The sequence below is a fragment of the Panthera onca genome, chromosome E1, assembly GCF_046562875.1.
Source record: "Panthera onca isolate mPanOnc1 chromosome E1, mPanOnc1 haplotype 2, whole genome shotgun sequence".
In the NCBI taxonomy this organism is placed as follows: Eukaryota; Metazoa; Chordata; class Mammalia; order Carnivora; family Felidae; genus Panthera; species Panthera onca.
In genome coordinates, this window is record NC_138352.1 from 48,797,380 (window position 1) to 48,803,264 (window position 5,885).

General features: G+C 40.8%; 1 non-coding gene across 1 annotated transcript; it reads right to left on the minus strand.

Annotated features, from left to right (window-relative positions):
- Positions 1-2,006: 2,006 nt before the first annotated feature.
- Positions 2,007-2,112, minus strand: LOC132688719 (U6 spliceosomal RNA). The gene has a single exon (XR_009614687.1). It is a non-coding gene; the product is annotated as a U6 spliceosomal RNA (small nuclear RNA).
- Positions 2,113-5,885: the final 3,773 nt, after the last annotated feature.

Sequence of the window (5,885 nt, forward strand, 5' to 3'; positions counted from 1 at the left end):
ATTATTTCTTTTGGATTTTGAAGAAGAAGGGAGGTAATGATTATTCTCAGATATCTCCATTCAGAAGCCTCCTATTAGAGGAGTATTTTAAGACATTTGAAAAGATCTTTACTTTCATTCCAAAATAATCTTTAACAAGCAATGATCCTCAATTTTAGATTTAGATTTCTCTATCAGCCAAAAATAATCCATTGGAAACTCTGTTTAGCAGTTAATGATATTTTAATGAGCTGTGGAAATTTTAACTCTGAATATGTTATAATTACCTAGGAAAGTTTCAAAAGTACCAGTGGCCAGAGTTCAACCCATACCAATTAAATTGGAATTTCTGTAGGTAGAGCCCTGGAATATCTATGTAAAAAACAAAACAAAAGAAAAATTACTTAATGTGCACTAGGATTAAAAATCACTATTCTAGTGGGTGAAATAAAAGCATAAATAAAAATGTATGCAACAAGACAATTATAAGATAAAATGCCATTAGATTCATGTTTACGTTTTGCAGGAGTGAATGTTAATACTTATGCCAGCAATGGGCATGCCAACACTTTGGTCATGAGTCACTGACCCATTTTCCCATCCTGTGTTTCCAGGAGAGAAGCAATCGCTCCTGTTTTCATTCTCTCAGACATCTAAGGTTTCTCTGTTCTCATAGGGCTTTGTTATTTGAAGGGAATCTCTGCTATGTATATTAACTATTGGCTGAGTATATTTTCCCCGTATTTTTACTCTAAGATTTATTTTTTGGAGATTAGCATTACTCTTACTTGGGCAAAATTCTTATATCTTAACTCTGGCTTAGACATGAAAATTTCTCCATTCTGAAATTTACAAATAGCAAATGCTCCTGAAATCCCAATTGAGTGGGTTTTTCTTGAAACGCCTAATATAGAAATGAAAACAGACTGAATTATTCTTACAGACTACTAATGGTCATTTCAGCTTTTCAGCAACTCCCTATATGCCTCTGTCCCCTTTCACTCCCAGCTTCTACCATAAGCTTTAATGCCCTTCCTAAGGAAGAGCTAGGATTTGCCTTATTAAATTGTAGTCACCCTTTAAACCCAGCTCATATCTCACCTCTTCTGGTCCTTATCTGATGCTTTGAACTGCGATCCCTGGACCCTTGCCCTAGTACCACCTTTGCCCTCTTGAGTTATCATTCACCTTGTTTCTTCTGGTTTAGCTTTCTACAATGAAGACTATTTTCCAGATTCATCCCTCAAACCTTTCCTCTACTCCTTTCCTTTCCTTTCCTTTCCTTTCCTTTCCTTTCCTTTTCTTTCTCTCTTTCTCTCTTTCTTTCTCTTTCTCTCTTTCTTTCTCTTTCTTTCTTTCTTTCTTTCTTTCTTTCTTTCTTTCTTAGAGAGAGAACACATGTAAGTGGGGGAGAGGGGCAGAATGAAAGAGAATTTCAAGCAGTTTCCATGCTCAGCACAGAGCTCAATGTGGGGCTTGATCCCATGACCCTGCGATCATGACCTGAGCCTAAATCAAGAGTCAGATGCTCAACCAACTAAACCACTGAGGCACCCCTTTTCTCTACCTTTTAGGATTTCCATAACCAGCTCTGGGCCTCTAGGTTCTAGTGTGTGACCTTGGCTGGCCCTAGCAATGCTCTAACAAGACCTTCTCTGGCCTACCTCAAGGCATGCACCCCTCTGTTCTTTGAGAAAGGGGATTTGCTGCATGGAAGCCCCAGGAATATCTTGCTCAAGCGTAGAAATAATTGCTTTCACCAGCCATTTCCCCATTATCCTCCATTCTTTTTTTTTTTTTTTTCAAGTTTTTTCTTTGAGTACAGTTGAAACACAATGTTACATTAGTTTCAGGTGTACAAAGTGATTTAGCATCTCTATACATTTATACATTACCCTATGCTCACCACAAGTATAGCGACCTTGTGCCACCATGCAGTGTTATTACAATACCATTGACGTATTCCATACACTGTGCTTTTTATTCCTGTGATGTACTCATTCCATAACTGGAAGCCTGTATCTCCCCCAAATATGGAACACTCTATGAATTTGCATGTCATTCTTGGGCAGGGGCCATGCTAATCTTCTCTGTATTGATTCTGTTTTAGTATATGTGCTGCCAAAGGAATACCTTTCATATACCTCTTGTCTTTATCATATTCCCCTGTTTTATGATCACCTCATATGTAAATGCTCAGTAAACATATATCAAATATGTGAATGAATGAGTGAATGAATGAAAGGATTGACCTTGTTGCCCCAATATCAAGATAAAAATGGCATAATCTTTTCCCTGGAGGAGTCACAGTGGAGTATTAAAAATAGAAAAGGGGCACCTGCGTGGCTCAGTTGATTAAGCCTCTGTCTCTGGCTCAGGTCGTGATTTCACAGTTCATGAGTTCATGCCCTGGGTCAGGCTCTGTGCTGACAGCTCAGAGCCTGGAGCCTGCTTTGGATTCTATGTCTCCCCCTCTCTCTGCCCCTGCCCTGCTTATACTCTGTCTCTGTCTCTGTCTCTGTCTCTGTCTCTCTCAAAAATAAACCCAAATTTTTTTTTTTTTAAATAGAAAATATATGAGCCCTGATATCCCAGGCTAGGCCTCACCTACCTGTGGCTACAATATAAGATCATAACTCTTCTTCATATGCAGATTATGATGGCCCAAGAGAACTTTTCCTTTGGATGCTCACTCTCTCCTCCTCCGCCTCCTCCTTTTCTTCCTCCTCCATATGTAGCTGTCCTCTGCTAGTGACAGCTACTACCCTCCTTCACCTTTCTCTACTATAAGAAGAGGGAACACCAAGGACGAGAAAACTGTTCTTTTCTGCATCACTTTTCCCACAGATGAGCACAGCACTTTTCTAATTTTCTGTATTACTGAGACCCAATTGTAACCATTAATAATGTTTTACTGAATAGTCAGAGATGATGGAAGGGCAGTAAACAACACATAGAATAACTATTGTACAAGTACAGAGCTGTCCCAGAATCCTTTCTAGGCTGGTTTGCTGTCTTTCTGGTATGTTTCTGCAAGGCTTAACCCCATATGATGTGCTCTAGGATTCTCTTTGGCCAAGAAGCTAGGTCATATTAAACTCACACCTGAGGCTAAGGCTACATCTTCACCTCTTGACCCAAGATTTTTTTTTTTTAATGATTATTTATTTTGAGAGAGAGAGTGTGTGTGTGTACATGTGTGGACCAGCAGGAGAGGGGAGGGGAGGGGAGTGGAGGGGAGGGAGGGAGGCAGAGAGAGAGAGAGAGAGAGAGAGAGAGAGAGAGAATTAATTCCAAGCAGGCTCCATGCTGTCAGTGCAGAGCCCAGTGCAGAGCTCAATCTCATGAACTGTGGGATCATGACATGAGCTAAAATTGTTGTAGGTTGCGATCACTTATGAACTCCGGACAGCAAAAACAGGATCAAAACAAGTTTATTATGGCCTGGCCAGACAGGGAAATACAACAGGTCCTGACAGTCTGGCCCCAAACAAGCTTTGGGAATGTCTTATAAAGGCTGTATCGACCAATCAGGTTGCAAAGGGTGGCAGTTGGAAATGGCGGGCACCAATTACACAACGTTGTAGGTTTTTAAATTTTTTTTTTTTTAACGTTTATTCATTTTTGAGACAGAGAGAGACAGAGCATGAACAGGGGAGGAGCAGAGAGAGAGGGAGACACAGAATCTGAAACAGGTTCCAGGCTCTGAGCTGTCAGCACAGAGCCCGATGCGGGGCTCGAACTCACGGACCGTGAGATCGTGACCTGAGCCGAAGTCGGACGCTTAACCGACCAAGCCACCCAGGCGCCCCTGTTGTAGGTTTTTAAAATATAAGGCGGGCACCAATCACACAGTCCTGAAGAATTTTAAAATATAACTTGTTGACTCTAGCCAGTTGAATGCCGAATCATGTGGTTTACGACATTAGTCTTCTATCTATGCGAACAAGACCCGGTGCCCGAGAATGCGGAAGGGTGATTACGCCAAGCAGGTTTACAGAAGCTCAAACAAGCAGTTAAGAGGAAGTTCTATTTCTCAGTAACTCAGCAAATGTGGTTTTAAACAGAACTAATATCTAGGGAACAGAAACAGCACTTCTAGGAAAGCCCAAAACAAAAACTGGTTCAGCATCTCATACTCTGGGGTCCTTCTAAGCTTACATAGGTCATAGTTTACTCCCAGGATACAGGAGGCTAGCTATGTTTGCCCTTTACAAAAATCAAGAACCAGACACTTAACCGACTGAGCCACCCAGCACCTCAGCCCAAGACTGACTTTTTACAAAAATAATATGTTCCTCCATTCAACAAATACACATTTATACCTACTCCTAACATGTACCAGACACTGAATTAAACAGATGTAAAGGTTCATCAAATAAATTCTAGCCAAGTGGAACAGTAACAATAAAGCCTTTATATACACTGTCAGCCAGAGGGTATTTGATGAAAGTGAGACTGTTCCTCTCTTTTGGTGCTTACAGAGGATATAAGCACTTAGGTTAGGTATGAGGGGAGGAAAATGGGACAAGAAACAGGAAAGTGAGGTGGGGCAGGCTGAGATTAGTTAATGGTTCTCATAAGTAGGTGACCTGAGTGAGAAAGTCTGGGAAAGTACATTCTGTTGGTGCTAGTTTAACAGGGAGAAAAGAGCACTTAAGCAAGTCCAGGGAAGTATATTCTGAGGTTTTGGGGGTTAGTGTGCATATGTGCACAGACACTGCACTTTCTTTTTTTTTTTTTTATTTTTTATTATTTTTTTTATTTTTTTTATTTTTTAATATATGAAATTTACTGTCAAATTGGTTTCCATACAACACCCAGTGCTCATCCCAAAAGGTGCCCTCCTCAATACCCATCACCCACCCTGCCCTCCCTCCCACCCCCCATCAACCCTCAGTTTGTTCTCAGTTTTTAACAGTCTCTTATGCTTTGGCTCTCTCCCACTCTAGCCTCTTTTTTTTTTTTTTTTTTTTTTTCCTTCCCCTCCCCCATGGGTTTCTGTTATGTTTCTCAGGATCCACATAAGAGTGAAACCATATGGTATCTGTCTTTCTCTGTATGGCTTATTTCACTTAGCATCACACTCTCCAGTTCCATCCATGTTGCTACAAAAGGCCATATTTCATTTTTTCTCATTGCCACGTAGTATTCCATTGTGTATATAAACCACAATTTCTTTATCCATTCATCAGTTGATGGACATTTAGGCTCTTTCCATAATTTGGCTATTGTTGAGAGTGCCGCTATAAACATTGGGGTACAAGTGCCCCTATGCATCAGTACTCCTGTATCCCTTGGGTAAATTCCTAGCAGTGCTATTGCTGGGTCATAGGGTAGGTCTATTTTTAATTTTCTGAGGAACCTCCACACTGCTTTCCAGAGCGGCTGCACCAATTTGCATTCCCACCAACAGTGCAAGAGGGTTCCTGTTTCTCCACATCCTCGCCAGCATCTATAGTCTCCTGATTTCTTCATTTTGGCCACTCTGACTGGCGTGAGGTGATATCTGAGTGTGGTTTTGATTTGTATTTCCCTGATAAGGAGCGACGTTGAACATCTTTTCATGTGCCTGTTGGCCATCCGGACAGACACTGCACTTTCAGCTGCAGACTTGCAATTTCTGGTACAATGTTGTAAAAAAAGATCTTAACCCTTTACACAAACTGATTCTGTGTTCTCTTGAGCTTGCATTCTTTTGGTGATTAACAGTAGGAATTTCAGTATCCAGCCAAAGCCTGGGATCCTGAAAAAAAATTCTAAGTACTGTAGCATTGGTACATTCCTCAAAGTCTGTATTACTTTGGTCACTTCAACGTACAGAGGAAGTGACAGTGCCATAACAGATGTTTTTAGAAGGCTATTGGAATTTAGACAAAAGAGACTAAATCTGCCTGGAGAAGTCA